The sequence below is a fragment of the Choloepus didactylus genome, chromosome 21 (assembly GCF_015220235.1).
Source record: "Choloepus didactylus isolate mChoDid1 chromosome 21, mChoDid1.pri, whole genome shotgun sequence".
NCBI lineage: Eukaryota > Metazoa > Chordata > Mammalia > Pilosa > Megalonychidae > Choloepus > Choloepus didactylus.
The window spans coordinates 9,014,106-9,038,209 of NC_051327.1; the positions used below are offsets into that span (position 1 = coordinate 9,014,106).

The 24,104-nt window shown below is 42.6% G+C and overlaps 1 pseudogene; it reads left to right on the forward strand.

The window, feature by feature from the left end:
- The first annotated feature begins 2,964 nt into the window (after positions 1-2,964).
- LOC119518109 overlaps positions 2,965-24,104 on the forward strand; it is a 49,840-nt pseudogene continuing 28,700 nt past the window's right edge.

Below are 24,104 nucleotides of genomic sequence, written 5' to 3' on the forward strand. Positions count from 1 at the left end.
GGAATGTGGGCCGTGGCTAGGGCCTGGCTTGGAGCCGTATCTCCACAATGTAGACAGGTGTAGGCTGGGCCCAAATTGGAACCCATATACATATGTAGTAGATGGATGGAGGCTGGTGCCTGGCTAGGATCCCATACCCTGAAGTGTAGACAGGTATAAGCTGGGGACCAGCTTGGAGCCAATATACCTGTGGTATAGAGAGGTAGAGGCTGGTAAATTGCCCCCATTCCAGCAATGAAGATAGGTGGAAGCTGTGGCTCATCTTGGAGCCGATATCCCCATAGTGTAGACGGGTGGAGGCTCAGTCCCCTCTCAGAGCCCATATGCCCACAGTATAGATGGGTGGGGTGTGGGACCCAGCTTGGAGCTTACATAGCTCTGGTGTAGACAGACAGAGGCTGGGGTGTCACTCTGAGCCGATATCCCCACAATGTAGATGCATGGAGGCTGGGCTCAGACTTGGAAACCATATTGCGACAGTGTAGACTGGTGTAGGATGGGGCCAATCATCAAGCCCATATACCTGTGGTCTAGATAGGGGATGCTGTGGTCCAGCTTTGGTCCCATATAACTCTGGTGTAAACAGGTGGAGGTTGGGCCCAGCTTGGAGCTGGTGGGGAAAATGGTGGATGCTTAGGCCCACGGTGTACATGGGTTCATGCTAGGGCATGGTTCAGAGCCCACATCCCCACAGTGTAGACTGGTGGATATGTGCAGCCTAGCTTGGAGCCCATATATGTCTGGGGTAGACGGCTGGAGGCTGGTGTCCAGTTCAGAGTACATACTCCCACAGTGTAGACAGGTGGAGGTGGGGGCCTCGGCTTGGAACCCATATACATGTGGGGTAGACAGGTAGATGATGGGGTCCATCTCAGAGCCCATATCCACACAGTGTAGAAGGGTAGGAGCTAGAGACCAACTTGGAGCCCATATATTTCTGTAGTAGACAAATAGAAGCTGTGACCCAGTTCAGAGCCCATACACCTGTGGAGTAGACTGGTGGAGGCTGGTGCCTGGCTTGCAGCTCATATACCTGAGGTGTGGACTGGTAGAGATTGGGGTCCAGCTTGAGCCCACATACCTGTAGTGTGGACAGGTGGAGGATGGGGTCTAACTTGTAGCCCATATACCTTGTGGTAGACAGGTGGAGGTTTAGGTGCATCTCAGAGCCCATATCCCCACAGTACAGATGTTTGGATGTGTGGTGCATGGCTTTGATCACATATAACTCATGTAACTGTGGTGTAGACAGACGACACTGGGGTCCAGCTTGGAGCCCATAATCTGTGGGGTAGACAGGTGGAGATTGGGATGGGGCTGGGAACCCAAAAATCCTGCAATAGAGAGTGGTGGAGGCTGGGGCCTGGTTTGGAGCCCATATCCAAACAGTGTAGATGGATGTAGGCTGGGTCCCAGTTTGGAGCCCATATACCTGTGATGTAGAAAGCAGGAGCCTGGTTTTCTGCTTAGAGCCCATATAACTTGGGGCAGACAGGTGGAGGCTGTGGCGAAGCTTGGAGCCAATATACCCTCAATGTAGATGGTGGAAGCCTGTGGCCTGGCTTGCAGTCAGTTTACCTGTCATGTAGACAGGTGGAGGTTGGGGCTGATAGCTGACCATATACACATGGTATAGACAGGTCAAGGCTAGAGCCTGGGTCAGAATACAAATAACTGAGGTGTAGACAGGTGGAGGCATGGGGCCCAGCTTGGAGCCCAAATAACCTTAGGGTAGATGGTTGGAGGCTGGGGCCAAGCTCAGAGCCCATATTCCCATAGTGTAGATAGGTGCAAGCTGGGGCCTGGCTCAGAATCCATATCCCCATGGTGTAGATGGGTGTAGTATGGGTCCCAGCTTGGTGCCCATAAACCTGTTGTATAGACAGGTGGAGGCTGGGGCTCAACTCAGGGACCACATTCGTGCAATGCAGATGGATGGTGCCTTGGGCCCAGATCGGAGCCCATATACCAGTGGGTGGACTGGTGGAGAGGGTGGACTGGTGGATATTGTGGACAACCTTCGAGCCCATATACCCATAGTGCAGATGGGTGGAAGATGGGGCCTGGCTCGGAGCACATAAACCCTCAGTGAAGACAGGTGAATTTGGGGCCTAGCTTGGAATCCATGTACCTGTGGGGCAGACAGGCAGAGACTGGGGCCTGGCACAGAGCCCAGATAACTGTTGTGTAGACATGAGGAGGCATTGAGCCCACCTTGGAGCAGATATACATGTGGTGTAGACAGGTGGAGTCTGGGGGCCTAGGTCAGAGCCCATATCCCCCAGTGTTGACAGTAAAGGCTTTGGTACCAGTTTGGAGCAACACAACTGTGGTGTACACAGGTGGAGGCAGGGTTCTGGCTCACAGCCCATATCCCTAGAGTGCAGATGGGTTTGGCATTGGGCCCTGCTTGGAGCCCATATAGATATGGTGTAGAAATGTTGATGCTGGGGCTCAGATCAGAGCCCAAATTCCCACAGTGTAGATAGATGGAGGCATAGGGCCCAACTTGGTGGCCATATACCTGTGGGGTAAAGAGGTGTATCCTGGGGCCTGGCTCAGGACCCACAACCCTACAAAGTTTATGGGTGGAGGCTCGGGCTTGAAGCGGAGCCCATATCCCACAGTGTAGACCAGTGATGTCTGTGGCCCGGTTCATAGCCCATATACCTGTGGTTATATTGTTGGAGGCTGAGCCCATTTTGAAGTCCATATCCCCACATTGTAGATGGTTTCAGACTGGGGCCCAGGTTGGAGCCCATATACCTGTGGGGTAGACAGGTATAGCCTGTCCCCATATTCTTTATGGGTGGAGTTTGTGTTTTAGCTCGGAGCCCATATACCCTCAGCATAGATGGATGTAGCCCTGGGAACCAGCTTGGAGCCTGTATACTGTGGTGTAGATAGGTGGAGTCTGGGACATGGCTCAGAACCCAAACAAATGTGGTTTTGGCAGGTGTAGGCATGGTGCCAAGCTTAGAGCCCATAAACCTGTGGTTCAGTAAGGGTGAGGTTGGGGTCTTGCAAGGAGACCATATCCCCACAGTGTAGAGAGGTGTAGGCTAGAGTCCAGCTTGGAGCCCATATGCATGTGGCTTAGACTTGTGCATGCTGGGCCCAGCTCAGAGCCCATATCCCCACAATGTAGATGGGTGGAGGCATGGAGACTATCTCTAAGCATATATACCTGTGGTGTAGAAAGGTGGAGGCTGGGGCCTGGCTCAGAGCCAAAATAACTGTGTTGTAGGCAGGTGGAGGTGTGAAACCTAACTTGGAGCCCATATGTTTCTGGTGTAGACAGGTGGAGTCTAGGGTCCAGTTTTGATCCCATGTCCCCACAGTGCAGATGAGTGGAGGCTGGGTTCTGGCTCAGAGCCCATATCTCCACACTGTAGATGGCTGGAGGCTGGGGCACAGCTTGGAGCCCCTATCCCCACAATGTAGACAGACAGGGACACGGGGCCTTGCTCATTGCCCATGTAACTGTGTTGTAGACAGGTGGAGACTGGGTTCCAGCTTATAGGCCATATACCTATGGTGGAAATAGTTGGACGATGGGGCCGAGCTTGGAGACAATATAACAGTATGGTAGATTGGTGGAGGCTGGGGCATGTTTTGGCACCCATATATACACAGTGTAGAAAGGTATAGGCTCAGGCCCATCTTGGAGCCCATACACCTGTGGGATAGACAGTTGGAGGCAGGGGCCGGGCTCAGAGCACATATACCCACAGTGTAGATAGGTGGAGGCTACAGCCCAGTTTGTAGCCCACACCCCACATTATAGACAGGTGGAGGCGTGGGTACCAGTTTGAAGCCCATATAACTTTGGCGTAGACAGGTGGGGACTGGGGCTTGGCTCAGAGCCCATATACCTATAGAGTAGACAGGTGGGGGCTGGGGCCCACCTCAGAGCCCATATCCTCACAGTATTCATGGGTGGAGGGGCCCAGCTTGAGGCCATATACTTGTGGTATAGACAGGAGGAAGATGGAGCAGGATTAGAACCCATATACTTTTGGGTAGACATCTGAATTCTAGACACTGGCTTAGAACCCATATCCCCACAGTATAGAAGGGTTGAGGCATGGGTCCCAGTTTGGAGCACATATACCTGTGGCGCAGACAGGTGGGGGCTGGGACACAGCTCAGAGCCAATATCCCCACAATTTTCATGTGTGGAAACCTGTGGCCTTGCTCGGTGCCAATATAACTGCAGTGTTAACAGGTGTAGGTTAGGCCTGGCTAGGAGCCCAAATAACTGTGGGGTATACAGGTGGAGGCGTTGGGCCCAGCTTGGAGCACATATACATGCAGTGTAAGTGGGTGGAGGCTGGGGCTTGTCTCAGAGCCCATATCCCCACAGTTTAGATGGGTATAAGCTGGGGCCCAGCTTTGAGCCCATATACCTGTGGTGTAGAGTGGTGGAGGACAGGACCCAACTTGGGGCCCATATTCCTGCAATGTAGAAGGGTGGAGGCTCTGGTCCCGTTTGGAAACCATATAACTTGGGAATGACAGGTGGAGGCTGGGGACTGGCTTGGAGCCCATGTACCCCCAGTGTGGATGAGCATAGGCTGGGGCCCAGCTTCCAGCCCATGTCCCCACATTGTTGATAGGTGGAGGCCTGGGTCCCTGCATGGAACCCATATACTTGTGGTGTAGACAGATGGCAGGTAGGACCCGGCATCAAGCCTGTATTAGGGTTCTCTAGAGAAACAGAATCAACAAGAGATATCTATAAATATAAGATTTTATAAAAGTGTCTCATGTAACTGTGGGTATGCATAAGTCGAAATTCTGAAGGGCAGGCAGAAAACTGGCAACTCCAATGAAGATGTTTGATGAACTCCTCAGGCAGCAAACCAGCAACTTTGATGAACCTGTTCAATGAACTCCTCAAGAAACAAACTGGCAACTTCAATGATCTCCTCAGGAAACACTTTCCTGGTTAGCTGAAGGAGAAGTAAAAGTCCTCTATCTGTCTCGCTTAAAAGTCTTCAACTGATTGGATTAAATCCAGCTGATTGCATTCTCTCATTGTGAAAGGCATGACCTTTGTTGATGTAATCAGTCACAGCTGCAGCCAATTGACTGATGATATAATAAACAAGCCTTCTGGTTTACTAACCAGCCACAAATGTCCTTGCAGTAATGGTTAGGCCATGCTTGCTTGACCAGACAGCTGGAGGAGTGGGGCCCAGATTGGAGCCCATATATTGTGGTGTAGAAAGGTGGAAGCTGAGGCCAAGCTTGGAATCCTGTTCCAGCTTGCCAATGCTGCCATTGTGCAAAATACCAGAAATGGATTGGCTTACAAAGGGGGTATAGTTGATTACCAAGTTACAGTCTGAAGGCTATGAGAATGACCAAATGAAGGCAACACCACAAGTATACTTTCACCAAAGGAAGGCCAATGGCATCCAGAAAACCTCTGTTATCTGAAAAGGCATGTGGCTGGCTTTTCTGAACCCAAGTTGTGTTCCAGCTCCACTCTTAGCTCCTGTGCATTCTTCAAAGTGTTTCTCTTGGCTGCAGCTCCAAAATGTCATTCCTAGCTTCTCTGAGGTCATTCTGTGAGCTTTTTTATAGGAGTCCAGTGATTCAGTTAAGACCCACGCTGAATGGTGGGTAAGAATTCCATGGAAATTATCCAATCAAAGGTCTCACCCACAGTTGATTGAGTCACATCTCCACAGAAATATTCAAAGGATTCCAATCAAATCAACACTGATACATCTGCTCACACAAGATTGCACCAAAGAACATGGTATTTGAGGGGACATAAAACATCCAAACTGACACAAGCCCATATAAACTGTTGTGTTGACAAGTGGAGGCTCTGGCCCAGGGTGGATCTCATATCCCCACAAGGTAGACAGGTAGAGGCTGGGGTCCAGCTTGGAGCCCATATCCACACAGTGTAGGTGGATGGAGGCATGGGCGAAAGCAAGGAGCCCCTATACCTGTGGGTAGACAGGAGTAAGCTGGGGCCTGGCTCAGAACCACATACCCTTGGAAGAGACAGTTGGAGGCTGGGTTCCAGCTTGTAGCCCATATACCTGTTGAGTAGACAGGTAAATGCATGGATTTGTCTGGGAGCCATATCCACACAGTGTAGACAAGTATAGCCTGGAGTCCAGCTTGGAGCCCATATAACTGTGGGGAACACAGGAGGAAGCTGGAGCATGGCTCAGAGCCCTTATCCCCACAGTGTAAATGGGTATAGGCTCAGACCAGATTAGAACCCATATACATGTGGTGTAGGCAGGAGGAGGCTGGGTGCCTGCTTGGAACACATTACTCTTGCGAGGTAGGTGGGTGGTGGCTGGGGCCTGGATTGGAGCCATATCCCCACAGTGTAAATGAGTGTAGGCTTGGTCCAGATTGGAGCCCATATACATGTGTACACAGGAGGAGCCTGGGGCATAGCTTGAGGCCCATATACCTCTGGGATAGACAGTTGGAGGCTGGAACCAATCTCAAATCCAATATACCTGTGCAGTAGACAGGTGGATGCTGGGGCTGAGCTTGGATCCCATATACCTATGGGGAAGATGGATGGAGGCTGGGCCCAGCAAGGAGCCCATATTCCTGCAATGTAGATGGTGGAGTCTGGGGCCTAGCGATGAGCCCATTTACCTGTTGGTTACACAGGTGGAGGCATCTGTCAAGCTTGGAATCCATGTAACTGTGGGGCAGACAGGCAGAGGCTGGAATCTGGCTCAGAGTCCCAATCTCCACGGTGAAGAGAGGTGGAGGCTGGGACCCAGCATGGAGCCCATATTACTTTGGTGTAGACAGCTGGATGCTGGGGCCCATCTCAGAGCCCATGTTCCTGTAATGAAGACAGGTGGAGGGTGGGTCATGACATTAAGCCCATATCCCATCAGTGTACATGCGGCGGGCTGGGGGCCCACCTTGGAGCCCATATACCTGTAGGGCTGACAGGTGGAGGCTGGAGCCCAGCTAGGAGCCCATATATATTTGGTCTAGACAGGTTGAGCCTAGAGCCTGACTTGGAGCACAGATAACTGTGGTATAGACAGGTGGATACATGTGGCCCAGCTTGGAGCCCATGTATCTGTGTGGAAGATGGCTGGAGGCCTGGCCCAGCTCAGAGCCCATATTCACACAGTGTAGACAAGAGTAGGCTGGGTCCAGGTCAGATCCCATATCTAAACATTGTAGTAGGGTGGAGGCTTGGGGTCCAGCTTGGGACCCATATACATGAGGGGTAGATAGGTGGAGCCTGGGGCCCAAGTAGAGCCCATATCCACACACTGTAGAAGGGAAGAGGCTGGGGAAATCTCAGAGCCTATATACCCACAGTGTAGACGAGTGGAGGCTGGGGCCCAGTTTAGATCCCATATATCTGTGGGGTAGACAGGTGGAAGGTGGGGCCCAACTTGGAGCCCAAATCCCCACAGTGTAGATGGGTGGAGGCTGGGTCCCCTCTCAGAGCCCATGTCCCCACATTATTGATGGCAGAGGATGGGTCAAGTCTTAGAGCCCATATTCCCACAATATAGACAGCCTTGGGCATGGGGCCTGGCTCATTACCCATATAACTGTGTGATAGATTGTTGGAGGCTAGGGCCTGGCTTGGGGCCCATGTTGCCATGGTGTAGACCAGTGTAGGATAGGGCCAATCATTGAGCCCATACTTGTCTAGACTGGGGATGCTGTGGCCCAGCTTTGATCCCATATAACTGTAGTATAGACAAGCAGAGTTTGGGCCTGGCTTGGAACCCATATACCTGTGGGGTAGATGGGTGGATTTTTGGGCCCAGCTCAGAGCACATATCCTTACAGCGTAGACAGATGGAGGCTTGGATCCAGTTCAGAACCCATATCCCCACAGGGTACAAGGGTGGAGGCTGGGGCTTGGCTTGAAGCCTGTATCCAACAGTATAGACTGGTGGATATGGTGGCCCACCTTGGAGCCCATATATGTCTGGGGTAGATAACTGGATGCCAGGGCCCAGCTCAGGACACATATTCCCACAGCGTAGATGGGTGAAGGCTGGTGCACAACTTGGAGCCACATATTTCTGGAGTAGACAAGTGGAGGTTGGGGTCCAGCCGAGAGACCAAATTCCCACAGTGTAGACATGTGGGAGTTGGGGCCAGGCTTGGAGCCCATACATATACAGAGTAGACTAGTGGAGACTGGGGCCAAGTTCAGAGCTCATACACCTGTGGTGTAGACTGGTGGAGACTGGGGCCTGGCTCTGAGCCCATACACCTGTGGTGTAGATTATTGGGAGTCTGGGTCCAAGCTTGGAGGCCATGTAACTGTGGTGTGGACAGGTAGAGGCTGGGGTCCAACTCGGAGCCTTTATTCCCACAATGTAGACAGGAGGTAGCTGTGGACTAGCTTAGAGCCCATATACCTCTGGTCTAAACAGATGGAGGATGGGGTCTAACTTAGAGACCATATACCTTTGTGTTAGGCAGGTGGAGGCTTGGGTCTGGCTCAGAGCCCATATCGCCACAGTGTAGACAGGTGGATGTGTGGGGCTTAGCTTGGATCCCATATAACTGTGGTGTAGACAGGTGTGGCTGGGGTCTAGCTTGAATCCCATAATCTGTGGGTAGACAAGTGAGAGTGAGGCAGGCCTGGGAACCCATATTCACACAATGTAGAGTGGTAGCAACTGGGGCCTTGTTTGGAGCCCATATCCACACAGTGTAGATGGAAATAGGCTGGGTATCAGCTTGGGGCCCATATTCCTGTGGTGTAGACAGGTGGAGACATGGGGCCCAGCTTGGAGCCCAAATAAGTTTGAGGTAGATGGCTGGATTTGGTTAAGTCCTGCACCTGTTGTAAAGTTATCTTATAACAAATCATATTAAGGTCAATAAAATTACTTCTAATTTTAGAATGGTGTACTAAGGCAAAGTCTTATTTTGAAACCAAAGATCTGTTTACTCATTCCTTAAACATGCACAAATCGACTTATCATTCATGATGGAAATTTAGGAAACTGTAAAATAAAAATGCTAAAGCTTCAGTTATTGGAAATCACTTATTTCTCAACTCAGCTATAATGAGATTAAAAAACAGGAATTGTTTGAAAATCCTCTAAAAATCAAAATAAATATAAAATATTTGGATTGAGATACACTTCTTTCTCTAACCTAAAGCAATGTAGAAATCTAATTCAGAGTTGGCAAATGCTGAATTGAGAAATCAATTCCAACCAGCCAGCTCCTATGGGTTTTCCAAGACCACTGAAATTGGATGTCATCAAATCATGTCTTATGGAAAAGGCACAACCAATATCTTCCAGAATGGACAAAAGTGCTTCTAAAACTGCACTCATCCCCTGAAGACATCACTACATTAGAACTCAATAAATCCAGGCAGGACCCCATTTAATACCATGTAAAGATAAACATTCTTGTCATCTGGAACATAGTTTCTAAATTCAAATGTTATAAATGGTTGTGAGATGCTAATGCTAGTCCAAAACACTTGCTGAGGTGTTGGAATATTGTTGTATATCTAAACACCATTTACAATAGTGGTGCTATAGGAAATGCATCCAGGAGATGGTGATTTTTCTTTTCCCCATCACACACTACCTGTTCAGGCAAGAAACAGAAGAAAGGTCAATGGATATGCAGCTAAGGGAAAGGACAAGTGTTCCAGGAGCCAAACACTGCAGCCAGGGAGCAGGCGCAAGACAGAGAGAGCAAACACCATGAAAATAAGAGCCCTTGTTGGGTATTTGAAATGAGAGAACAGAGTGGGGAAATAAGAAATGCTTTCCCCTTCCTATTATCCATTTCCCTTTTGATTATGAACTTTTCTTTCCTCTGATGGAAACCCCATGGGCAGCAAAGGGAAAAGAGACCCTGCAGATATCAAAGGAGAAAGATGTTTGCTTCCCAAGGAATTTTCCAATCAACATGCAAGGAATAAATTTCATATACCATGATAGATCAATTGCAATAAAGTAAACAGGAAAAGCACACACAATTTCAGAAAGATTTGTACCCAAAACTTTTGGACATTTTAACTGGTAAGCTTCAGTTATCTACAAAGCTCTGTTTATGCAAAATTATTTGTTCCAAATTGTGGTATAAAACTGAGGCCTTAGGGCCATCACCAAATATACCAAAGCCTTAATCTCACTTCCATTAATATAATAAAAAGAACCTAAATTTATACCAAGTCCAAAGTTACCTCTCTGTTAAATGTGCTAGAATGGTGAGTGATTATCACAGAAGATGAACAGAAGACACTGCTTTAACCTGTAATCTAAAATCCCTTTACTCTCTAAGGGTGAATTATAAATTTCAACTAACTTGGCCCAACAGTTGTGCACTGTCAACTAGGACTTTGGGTTTTATACTGTTGTACTGCATAATAAACACTACAAATGCTTGCATTGCAAAGTGATTTCTTACTTCTTCTACAGGTCAAAACAGATGCATTTATATGAGTATGTAGACAGGTACATTATTTTAACAATTCCCCTGCCATTGTGCATATTGGTTGTTGCCACATTTTCACTCTAACAAATACTGTTCCACTAAATATCCACATACAAGTCCCTTGAATGAATGTCTGACTAGTTCTTTAATCTAGATTTCTAGAAGTGGAGTTACACTAAATAAAGTTATAAACATATTTACTGTTTCAGATATATTTTATGAAACTGTTTTTCAGGATGGTTGTAAGAACTCACAATTCTACAGAGTATGAAAGTGCCTGCCTAATATTTAATATATAGCTTTTGATAAAAATTTATTGTAATTTTCTCATTGACATTAAACAATTCTTTGTTCTCTGTGTTCTTTACTAAAACAGCTATTTTGCAAGGTTAGCTTCAATTTCAAACATTAATTTCTATTCACATTATTAATCTAAAAGGAAACAAAGAAACCATGACTACAAAAGTGCTGTTTTTAGTAACTCATGGTATGCTTATATGTTAGTTTAATATACTCACAGTTAGAATGACTCTCCATAATAAATTGGCCACTGAAATAAGTCCTACAGAGGCATCAATGTTAATAGATATTCCATAAACAACAGTTCCCAATAGAAGATTGTAAGGCAGAATATCAAGTAGCAGAAATTATAATATTTGAAATAGTGAGATGCTTAAAGAAATAAAGAATATAGAAGAAACAATAATCATTGTTAGATACTCTAAAGCTGCTTCCAAGGGGTAACAATACCCTTCAAATGATCTCCAAGGGATTGTGCTACTGAAGAAAAATTTGAAGCTGGCAGGTTTCGTGTATGTGTGTGTGTTTGGTAACTGTGACGTTACATACTGCAAAACTGGGAGTCTTCAAGTAGGAAAGAGCTTCTAGGTTGATCTGGGCTCTACATGGTTTTATGTCTAACTCTATACTAGCATCTGTCTGAATGATGTTTTTCCTGGGACAAGTTGATTGTTATTTAAAAAGCTGCATAAGAAAAAAAATTAATACAATAGAAAGATGACTTCATTTAGTCATAATCATCTTTTAAGTGTGCCAATAGAATCAATATGATGATATTAAGAGGACACTAATAATATGCGATTTGTCCAAATCCTTGATTTTCATTGTATTACACTGATACGTGAATGAAGACAAAGACTCCCGTTGAGTAAGTTCAGACTGCTCCTGAAAACTGCTCTAGATAAATTGATTTGGGTTTAAGTGCATGTTCTTTAAAACTTGATACCTTAACTCCAAATGTTTCTTTGAAGACAGCATTAAATATAGATATGCTTTCAGTAGACTATGGCTCACCAATGGAAAGGTATGAATTAGGGAGCCATACAAACTGATGAGTTAATCTCAAAAACACTATTCTAAGCAGAGGAATCCAGACATAACAGAATACATATGGCATGGTTCCATTTATATGACATTTTATAATTTATTTAAGAGCTGGCATAGTATTAGGGGGAAGTGCATAGATGTTTGAAATTTAATTTGAAATGCATCAAAAATAAGATGGATTGATGTGTGGATGGATGGATGGATGGATGGATGGATGGATGTAGGCATTGGCAGACATTTGTGATTATCAAGCATATAAAATGTTAAACATTCAATCTCACTGTGTTTGAAAATGTTGGTAGGTAAGCAAAACCAATAACATGTAAATGGCAATTCTTTTGAACAAAAGGAGTAGTTGTTCCAAAAATGACTGCTGTTATTGGAATCGATGTTTGAAAAAATTTAAACACAATCCCTATGTATTTTTTTAATTCATTTTATTGAGATATATTCTCATATCATACAACATCCATGGTGTACATCCACTGTTCACAGTACCATCATATAGTTGTTGGCATTCATTGCCCCAATCTATTTTTTTTAATTTTTATTGGGATTGTTCAGATCCATACAATTATCCAAAGATCCAAAGGGTAGAATCATTGCCCCCTGGTACCCTCATACAGCTGTGGCATCCATCACCACACTTAATTTTTGTTCATATTTAGGATCACTTTTCATTACTCAGACAAGAAATAAAGTGAAAGATGGAAAAAAAAGAAAAAAGGAAACTCAAATTCTCCCATATCCCTAACCAACCCCCTCATTGTTGACTCATGGTGTTGGTATAGTACATTTGTTACTGTTTATGAAAGAATGTTGAAATACTACAAACTGTAGTATCTAGTTTGCAATAGGTATATATTTCTTCCCTATATGCCCCTCTATTATTAACTTCTAGTTGTATTGTCATATATTTGTTCTGGTTCATGGAAGAGCTTTCTAATATTTGTACAGTTAATCATGGACATTGCCCACCATAGGATTCAGTTTTATACATTCCCATCTTTTGACCTCCAACCCTCCTTCTAGTGACATATATGTCTCTAAGCTTCCTGTTTCTACCTCATTCACATGCCATTTGGCGCTGTTAGTTACTCTCACATCTTGCTACCAACACCTCTGTTCATTTCCAAACATTTAAGTTCATCCTAGTTGAACATTCTGTTCATACTAAGCAACCACTCCCCATCCTTAAGCCTCATCCTATATCTTGGTACCTTACATTTCATGTCTATGAGTTTACGTATTATAATTAGTTATTATCAGTGAGACCCTGCAATAATTGTCCTTATGTGTCTGGCTTATTTCACTCAGTATATTGCCCTTGAAGTTTTGATATCAACCCATTTTTTAGATGGTTTTGTTCACACCCCATACATTCCATCCTAAGTAAACAATTGATGGTTCTCTGTATGGTGACATATTTATGTGTTCACCACCTTCACCACTATCTATATAAGGGCATCTGTGTTTCTTCCACAAGGCAGGAGGGAGAGTCAAAGAAGGTAGAGAGGGAAAAGAAAGAGGAAAAAAATGACAGCCAGGAAGTAGCAAAAGGAAAAGCAAAAGGAAAAGCAACCCCAAATCAAAATAGGGTAAAGAGTCAGACAATGTCAAGTGTCCAACATGCCTTCCCTATCCCCCCCTCCTATCTGCATTTACCTTGGTATATCACCTTTGTTACATTAAAGGAAGCATAATACAATGATTCTGTTAGTTACAGTCTCTAGTTTACATTGATTGCATCCCTCCCCCAATGCCTCCCATTTTTAACACCTTGCAAGGTTGACGTTTGCTTGTTCTCCCTCATAAAAGAACATATTTGTACATTTTATCACAATTGCTGAACACTCTAGATTTCACCAAGTTACACAGTCCCATTCTTTATCTTTCCTCCTTTCTTCTAGTGTCTCACTTGCTCCCAATCTTCCTCTCTAAACCATATACATAGCTATCTTTGTTCAGTGTACTTACATTGCTGTGCTACTATCTCCCAAAATTGTGTTCCAAACCTCGCACTCCTGTCTTCTCCTATCACTCTGCAGTGTTCCCTTTAGTATTTCCTGTAGGGCAGGTGTCTTGTCACAAAGACTCCCATTGTCTGTCAGAAAATATTTTGAGCTCTCCCTCATATTTGAAGGACAGCTTTGCTGGATATAGAATTCTTGGTTGGCAGTTTTTCTCTTTCAGTATCTTAAATATATCACACCCCTTCCTTCCTGCCTCCATGGTTTCTGCTGAGAGATCCGCACATAGTCTTATTAAGCTTCCTTTGTATGTGATGGATTGCTTTTCTCTCGCTGCTTTCAGGATTCTCTCTTCGTCTTTGACATTTGATAATCTGATTATTAAGTGTCTTGGCGTAGGCCTATTCAGATCTATTCTGTTTGGAGTACGCTGCGCTTCTTGGATCTGTAGTTTTATGTCTTTCTTAAGAGATAGGAAATTTTCATTGATTATTTCCTCTATTATTGCCTCTGTCCCTTTTCCCTTCTCCTCTCCTTCTGGGACACAAATGATACGTAGATTCTTGTACTTTGTTTCATCTTTCAGTTCCCAGAGACATTGCTCATATTTTTTCTTTCTTTTCTCCATCTGCTCCTTTGCATGTAGGCTTTCAGTTGTTTTGTTCTCCAGTTCTTGAGTGTTTTCTTCTGCCTCTTGACATCTGCTGTTGTATGTTTCCATTGTGTCTTTCATCTCTTGTGTTGTGCCTTTCATTTCCATAGATTCTACTGGTTTTTTTTTTGAACTTTTGATTTCTGCCTTATATATGCCCAGTGTTTTCTTTACAGCCTCTATCTCTTTTGTGAAATATTCTCTAAACTTTTTGAATTGATTTAACATTAGTTGTTTAAATTCCTGTATCTCAGTTGAAGGGTATGTTTGTTCCTTTGACTGGGTCATAGCTTCGGTTTTCTTAGTGTAGGTTGTAGTTTTCTGTTGTCTAGGCATCTGACCTCTTAGGCCACCCCAATCAGGATTTCCCAGATGAGAACAGGCTCAGGTCACAGAAAGAGGTAATATTTCAGTATCTGGTTTCCCTGATGGTTTTTCTTAGAGGATTGAGACACCTGTGCTTTTCTGCTGGGCAGATGCACCTGTCACTGCCTGTGTAAGAGGGTGTGGCCTGTGGCTCCCCCCCCCCCCAGGCTTTGTGGTCTGGTTCCGGAAAGACTGAAAGACTGACAGTAGAGCTGGGCCCCTCCCTTTCCTCTTGGGAAGCTATGCCCCCTGCAGAGATGTCATTTGCATATCAATAAGTTCTTTTTTTCTCTGACTCTGCTGATCAAAGTGTTTAGATTTTAAAATGTCTGAGGCTGTCTTTACTGCAAAGCACTGGGGGCTGAGAACAGCTGAGGTTTTCTCCACAGAGAGAAAGGAACAGAAAAACTCCCAGGTTCACCTGTCAGCCAGAGATAGAACCTGATCCTCTGGGCTCCCTGTCCTGAGACAGATATGTCCCCCAACTCTCCCAAGGTCACTTGTCACCAAAAGCCTCTGTCTGCTTGTTGAGGATTCGCTGCCTGTATTGAGCAGTTAATATTAAAACCTCACTTGGAGCTGGGCTGAGAGAGTGCACCATGCAGCTTCTGTGAGGGAGGGGCTCTCGGCTTTCATCTCTCGGCTTTCAGTGCAGGTCTGCAGTTTTACTTACAGATTTTATGCTATGATCTCGGGCATTCCTCCCAATTCAAGTTGCTGGATGATGAGTGGACAGTCACGTTTGTCTCCCCACTGTTATTCCAGTTTATTTACTAGTTTTTGGTCATTTATGAATTGTTCTGGGGGGAAACTAACAGTCTTCCACTCCCCTCTATGCTGCCATCTTAGCTCCTCTCCCTAAATGTATTTTTATTCCAAAACACTGTATCATGGAATTACAAACTACAAGTAAATGCTGGAACAATCCCACTGAGGGGCTGCTTTGGGGGATTATGTAGTAAGGTTATGGCCATATGGGAAAACCAGCCACATTACCTTTTCAAGGAAATGGATAAATGAGTTGTGGTATTACTACCCAGCAATGAAAAGAAACAAATTTTAATATACTCAATATCATGGATAAATCTCAAAACAATGCTAGAGTCTCCTGTCAAAGCAGGCCACCTGCCATCCCAGCTGCTCCTCCACTTGGGCTTCAGAGGATCTCAGCTTTGCTTCAGATGTCCCAGCTGTGGTGACATGGAGGTCATTTAGGACTGCAGGGCAATGTTTCTTTGACCTTGGTTTCATTAAATCTAATAATGGGAGATATTGAGGTCAAGATGGCTGAGTAGGCAACTCCAAACAAATGGGCAAGAAGGAAATGAAAAGACATTCAACATCAGTAGCTATTAGGGAAGTGGAAGTCCAAACTACAATGAGATACCATTTCACACACATAAAAATGACTATTATTAAAAGTCAGAAAATAACCAGTGTGAATAATGATATGGAGAATTGAAACTTTAGTGTGCTTCTGGTGTGACTGTAAAGTCCTGCAGCCATTGTGGAAAAGAATTCAGTGGTTCCTCAAAAAGCTACATATACAATTATCATACAACCCATCGATTCCACTAATAGGTATATAGCCAAAAAAATTAAAAGCAGAGAATCAAACAGATAGTTGTAAACCAATGTTCACAGCAGCATTAGTCACTCTAGCCTAAAAGAGGAAACAATCCAGGTGTCCAATCACAGATGAATGGATAAACTAAATATGATATATACATAGAATGGAATATTATGCAGTCATGAAAAGGAATGTGGCTCCAATGCATGGTATAACAGGGATATCCCTTGAAAACATCATGGTAAGTGAAATAAGCCAGGCACAAAAGGAAAAATATGGTGTGATTCCACTTACATGAAATTATTTAGAACAAGCAAATTTACAGGAACTGGAAGTAGACAGGTGTTACCAGATATTGAGAGGGTGTAAGAAGAGGGGTGGGTATAGAGTTGGGAATTACTGTTTCAAGGTTAAAGCATTTCTGTTTTGCATGTAAAGTTTTGGCAATGGATGGTTATATAACATTGTTATGTAACATTGCAAATGTAACCAATGCCACTGAATTCTGCACATAATGGTGGTTAAAGTGGCAAATTTTATGTTATAGATATGTTACCCTAATGAAAAAATAACAATTTTGTTAGTGAAAACACCAGGGAGAAAAGAGAATATCCTCTATATGATAACTTTACATAAAATTCTACCTGAAAAAGTAATCTATACTGACAAAGCAGATCAGTAATTGATGAGGTCCATGGTGGGAGAGGGTGTGGGAGGGAGGGGATGGCAGGATAGATTCCAAAGGGCTTCAAGGAAACATTTGGGGGTAATGGATATGTTCACTATCTTGACTGAACAGATGTTTTCATGGCTATATGCACATGTCAAAACTCAGCAAACTGTACACTTTAAACGGATGCAGTTTGCTGTGCATTCCTCGCATCTCAATAAAGCAGTAGAAAAATCAGTAATCAAATATTCAGAGGCTTTCGAAAATTGTTAGAATTTGACTTACAAACTTATAAGCCAGTTTATATTTGGGAATAAAAAAGAGAAATCCAGAACTTAACATCAGTCAGGAAGTCTAATTTTCATGAGTGGAATCAAACTGCTTGGGTCAAATCCATTGAAAATAGGTAAAAATATACCCAACCTGTAGAAAGAATGGGCAAAATGGATAAAGAGCAATTACAATTCTGTACAACAGATAGACATGGCAGAATGCTGACCAGTGAGGAGACATGGAAGAAAGATCAATATTGACATAATTGAGAGTCTAGATGGTTGCCCTTATAATTACAAAATTATTTAATTATTGCCATGATATCAAGTACAGAATATTGTTAGGACAAAATCATTGAAGTTTCCTTTCAGTATTCAGTTTCATTCTGAACACAGGACACATCATCTCAGATTTATCAAGTAAACAAAAGAGCTGCAATACAGGGGACTATTGTCTATTGTGTGATTAAAACTACCAGAACCCAATCTGGTTGGAAACCTAATTCCAAATAATCACTGGCAAGAATTCACCTTCAAATTTCTTGAATGCATTTTCAACAAAACAAAAGACAAAGAAAGTATTTTTTCAAAAACTACATTTCACAAGTGTTCTTGGAGAAAATAAATGTACAGTATATTCATAATACTCTGCACACCAAGCTTCAGTTCTGCATGAATTAAACCCTCTGAGCCACATAACACTGTCATCTTCAGCCCCACAGCTGAGGGGTGGACAGACAGTGCTCTTGGAAAACACGCACTGGCTTTGGGTAGCCAAGGTCAGAAAGGGAGTGACAGCTCTCAGTGCAATCACTAAAGATGTGGGTCAAAAGCACACAAGGGACAAGTGCCATCTTAGTCATGTACTGGTAAAATATCCCAGCCGTGGACCTTCTCCTTATAGCTGCTGTCTGGACAGCCAGTATCAGAAGTGGACCACAAGTGTGATTAGACCTGACAGGCCACTAAAACCTGCAGTAAGGATGGTTAATATCCAAAACCATCAGAAATCAATAAACACTGCAGAATTCAAAAGAAGACATGGAAATAATCATTTTGAGAGCTAAGAGGGAACTTTATGTTTCCAACATAGCAGGCTTGAAAATGAGAGAGGAGATTGAGGAAAAATACACTTTTTCCTTCTGAGGAAAATCTAAATGAGAGTATCTGGAAAAGGAAAAGAAATCAGAGACATATGAAGACAGGAAATACATTTACCTTTGTTCAATCTTAATCCCTGAGACAACAGGAATGGATATAATCTTGATGTCCAGCCATCCTCCAATGCTTGGTTTTACCTCCATATATCATCTCTGCCAAGGAATCATTTATTTTTTAAACAGAGTGAAACTTTTACAGTTGGAATCAGGTGTTTCTGTGTCTGGACAAACCACCAAAGGATATTAAGGAAGGATTACTACTTTGGGTAAACCAACAGTCTGCATATGACACATTTTTCCTACAAAAGGACATTAACTCATCCCCCTCCCAATAAGTGACCCCTGGACTCATTATAAACATCCAACCAGGCTACAGCCATATGTTTCCACATCTGATGGAATTCTCAGGGCTCCCATCAAACCAGCTAACACTGATCCGCCATGGGAAATCTCCAGAAGCAAAGGGCGTCTGAAGGAGCAGGAGGAAAGGGATGACCCAGAAGTTGCTAAAAGCCAACAAACAAGAAAACACAGAGTGCAAAGGATAGTTTGCTTTTTTTAACAGACAAGCAGTAACACCAATGATGAGGTACCATCATTCTCAGAGTTACCACACTTTCAGGAATAATCTACTTTTAGAAAAAAGCCAAGTACACATGGGCTGAAGACTAAGCTGGCCAAGCCTGAAGCAGGATCTTGCCCAGTGATTCCAGGAGTAAGATGTTAATTCCCATGTTACCTATTAAATAAAATCTTACTTTTTGACACTATGGTTAAACTTTTCATGTTTTCACAATTTCAACCTTTCCTGTGCCTGGAACAAGCAGGCAGGACCCCAAGCTGGATGTGCACAGCAGTTCAGGCTGGTTAAGAAAACTGCACTGAAGTCCTCGCTAGCAAGGGAGGACCTAGAACCCAGAGACCACTAGAAAAACCTAATTCCTAAACCACAGTATATTAAGAGCTCACCAATAAAGAAGGACCTTAGGCTTGTGCAATGTTTACTCACACTGGCAGTTGGGTGTCTAGGCACTTGCCAGAGTGACCCAAGCAGGAGCAGCCAGAAGAGCTGCCCCAGGGCCCCCATGTAGGGACCACCAGGGCTCTAGGTGGGAGATGGAGGCTGGACAGGGGAGGAACAATGGCAGGGGGAGGAGGCTGAAGGTGGGGCAGGGGTGGGGTGGAGGGTGGGGCAGAACTGGAGGTGGGGATCTGGGCAGGAATGGGACCAGGTGGAGATGCTGGAGAGGATGGTAGGAAGGTTCAGAGATAGGTCAATAGGTTAACAGGTCAGCACTAGCTAACAAATCAGCAGGATTCAAGGATCAGGAAAGAGGGTCTCACAGGAGCAGGAGGAGAGCTCTGTCTTCCTCCGAGTCTTCTCCTGTTTGGTGGCTCCCTTGGCAATGTGGCTTTTTAAACCCTCTTCTTCCTCCAATTACCTGCTGTCTCCCCACACGACTGCATTCTTAGAACACCACTCTCCCACCCCTACCTCATCCCCTCCAAGCACCATCCAAATGACAGCTCCTCTCTGGAGCCTTCCAATCTTCTAATTTCTGATCCTTCCCAGCTCTTTTTGTCCACCCAGCCCATGCCCCCAGCTTGATGGATCACTCCCTCCTCTATTGAATTCCCTTGTTTTCCACCCTTGTTTCCAAGGTCTGTCTTTTCTCTAAGTTCCCACCAGAGAGTCCTCAAGTATAAGAAAATCAGAACAGCCAACCCAGGGTAGGTTAGCTACACCGAACGTTGCATTTACCCAGGGCCAGTGGCTTCTCACTGTAATGTCTGCTGAGGTTACCAGTCAACTTCAAAGCTCAAGGAAACCCTTTATTTTGTTCCCCTAAGTAAATTGACTCCTGTAGCCCCTGTGGCTATTCTAGTATAAACATATGGTCATGTCTCTCCTCTGCTCAGAATCTTCCTCTCATTTCCAAGTCTGAGCTTCTGACCTTACTGGACAGTGAGGAACTCAAGAGCTGACCAGGATATATCAAAAAGAGGCAGGAACCAGCTTGAAGGGGCTGCCACTGACTCCATCAGGACAACCTGAGCATCAAAATGCATTATGGCAGGAATGGCTTATAACACATTGAATAATAAGTAAAATCATCCATGTGTCACCAATACTCTTAAAGAAATGTTTAAATAGGAGGTTGAGAGAAGAGAAATCTCTTCTGTATGGGAGATTACCAAGAAATGAAGATAAAGGGATTAATGGAAATAGTAAATTGACATCTTACAATGACCAATGAAATAATTGAGCCCCAAATCATCAATGTATGCTCAAGTCATTGGTGAAAAGAAGTTGGGCGGAGGATGAGGATAGTGGAGACCACATGAAGCAAATGATCAAACTTAATATCATTAATAATAAACTGTTTTCATGTGTCTCCTGATGCTGAAACAGTGAGAATCATAATTTAAAGTCTGATAGAAAGAAAAGAAAGGGGAAAAAAAGGAGAAGGAAAACAGCATAGAAAAGTCTGGGCAAATAGAAAGTGCATTACAAAATCGTGATAGTGAACTCAAACATAATAGGTTTACATTGAATGTAAATGGATCAATGTTCTTGTTAAATGCCAAAGGCTGTCAGAATAAATTAAACCCACCAAGCAACAAAACATAACAACTGCATGCAGGTTACATGGGACACATCTAAAGCGTAAAGATATGGAAACTCTGAAAATAAATCACTAGTTAAATCACTGAAACACTAATTTAGAGAATGCTGCTCTTAATGTAGTAATCTTACTTAAAATTTTTTTTAACAGGCAAAAGCATTACTAAATGCAAAGAATGTTTTCACAAAATGATATCAGTTCACCAGAAAATATCACAATATACATAGTGGCCATGAACACACAAGCAAAACATGACATAGCTACAAGAAGAAACAGACAAATCCTCATGCAGAGTGGGAGATTTTCACATCTCCTCTCAGTAATTGCTACAATAAGCAGATCAGAATTCAGCAAGGATTTAGAAAATCTGAACCACCCACAAATGTAGCATAAAGACATACATGTATCATTATACCAACCAACTATAGAAGACATATTGTTTTTAGCATACATAGTACATTTATAAAAATTAACCACAACTTGGCCATAAAAAGTATTAATATATTTCAGCATAACAAAATCACAGAGCATGTATTCTATGACCATGGCACAATTGGCTAGAAATGTTTTTTCTCACCTTATAGAAACAAAAGGAATTATAAAGAACAACTGTGAATAGTTGTATACCAATAAATAAGGTAACTTAGATGAAATAGACAAATTACTACAATGATAAAAATGACTGAAGCTAACTCAAGTAGAAATTGAAATAGACTTTGTTAGACTGATAACAATTAAAGAGATGGGACTTATAACCAATAAAGTATCCCCCCCAAAATTTTCCAAACTAGATAGAGGTGGTGATTGTGCAACACTGGGAAGGTACTAAATGCTACTGAATTGTGCATTCTAAAATGGTTAATTCTATGTTGTGTGAATTTCACCTTAATGTGTTAATAAAAGTGCCCAGAAAGAAAAGTTCATGCCCAAATATTCTCACTGGTGAATTCTAGCAAATATCTAAGGAAGAAATCATACCAATCCTTCATAAAATTTTCCAAGAAATGGAAGTGTAGGAAACACTTCCCAACTCATTCTATGGTGCTAATATTACACTGATACCAAACCAGACAAAATATTTCTGGAAAAAAACTAAAAATTAATATTATTTGCAAATATAGACAAAATCTGAATAAATGCTAGAAATACCAAATTAAGCAACATATAAAATCGATCATATACTTTGATTAATTAGGATAACCCAGGAATAAAAGGTTGGTTTAGCATCTGAAAATCAATTAATTTAATACACCATACCAATAGATTAATAAAAGTAATCATCTCAATAGACACAAAAAGTATTTGACAAAATCTAACACTATTTCATGATTAAAAGAGATAAAAATGCTCAACGAACTAGGAATAGAAGGGAACTTCCTCAACCTGGTAAACAGAGTCTATGAAAAAAACCCACAGCTAACGTCATGCTTAATGATGAGAGTGTGTGCTTTCCCCCTAAGATAGGAACAAGTCAAGAATGCCACTCTCATCATTTCCATATAATGTTGTACTGAAGGTTTTGGCCATGGATATTAGACAAGAAAAAGCAAAAAAAAAGTCCAAATAAAAAAGAAGAAACAGAACTCTCTATCCACAAATAGAGTTTCTCTATTTGATCTTGCAAATAGAGAAAACAAAGGAATCCACTATACAACAATTAGTTGCAGAATACATGATTACTATAAAAATCCATTTTTTCCTATACACTTGCATCGAAAAATCTGAAAATGAATTTAAGGGACACAATTCTGTTTACTGTATTATCAAAACAATAAAAAACTTAGGAATAAATTTAACAAAAAATGCAAAACAAACCAAAAAACTACAAAATTAGTTGAAAGAAATCAAAGAAGAAGGAAACAAATGAAAACACTTCCATGTTCATGGATCAGAAGACTAATATTGTTAAGATGGAAACACTCCCCAAATTGATCTATATATTCAATACAATCCCTACTAAATACCAGCTAAATTATTGTAAGAAAATGACAAACTGATCCCAAAATTCAAATGGCAACTGAAGGAATCCAAAGTAGTGAAAACAATCTTGAGCAAGTAGAACAAAGTTGGAAGAAACACACTTCCTGATTTCAAAACCTACTACAAACAATAGTCAAGACATTATAGACTGGCCTAAGGATGGACACACTGATCAATGGGATATAATTGGGAGTCTGGAAATAAACCATATATCTTTGGACAATTGATATTTGACAGGACCATTCAATAGGGAAAGAATAGTTTTATCAATAAGTAGTGCTGGGACAACCAGATAGCCACACATGGAAGAAAGAAATTGGACCCCTACCTCAGATCCCATACAAAAATTAATTAATAATGGATTAAAGAACTAAATATAATAGCTACAACTATAAACTCTTTCCATCATGTTTGTCTTCAGTGTGGCACTGATACTTATAATCCCATAAACGAAGTGTCATTAGCTCTGTGCATACTCATACCTTTAAGTTCACACTGATTAACATGTTTTTACATATTAGGTAATCATCCCCCCTTCACTAACTTCTATCTCTGTTTCCCCTCTATTTCACATTATAAAAGAATGATTTGACACTGTTTGTGGAGTCCATAGTAGTGATGACATACAATATCTCTCTTATGTCTGACTTATTTCACTCAGCATTGTATCTTCAAGGTTCACCCATGTTGTTTCTGTTTTCAGGAACTTGTTCCTTCTCACTGCTGCATAGTATTCCATCACATGTATATACCACGTTTTCTTTATCCACCCATCTGTTGAAGAACACATGAGTTGTTTCCACCTCTTGGCAATTGTGAACAGTATATGAAAAGTATGAGAAATATCTTGTGGAATTCTTTAAGTCTGTATCTGTTTTGATCTTTTCAGCTGTTTTATTTAAACTTTTTCATCTTGCTAAAAATTTCAGTGCTCTTGAAAATGCTGACGTAGCTTAGTGTATATATTCCTTTGGTATTATTTTCATGACTGAGGAGTCGGTACTAGTGTGAATACTTTCAAGAATATTCCAGTCTTTGAAGTAT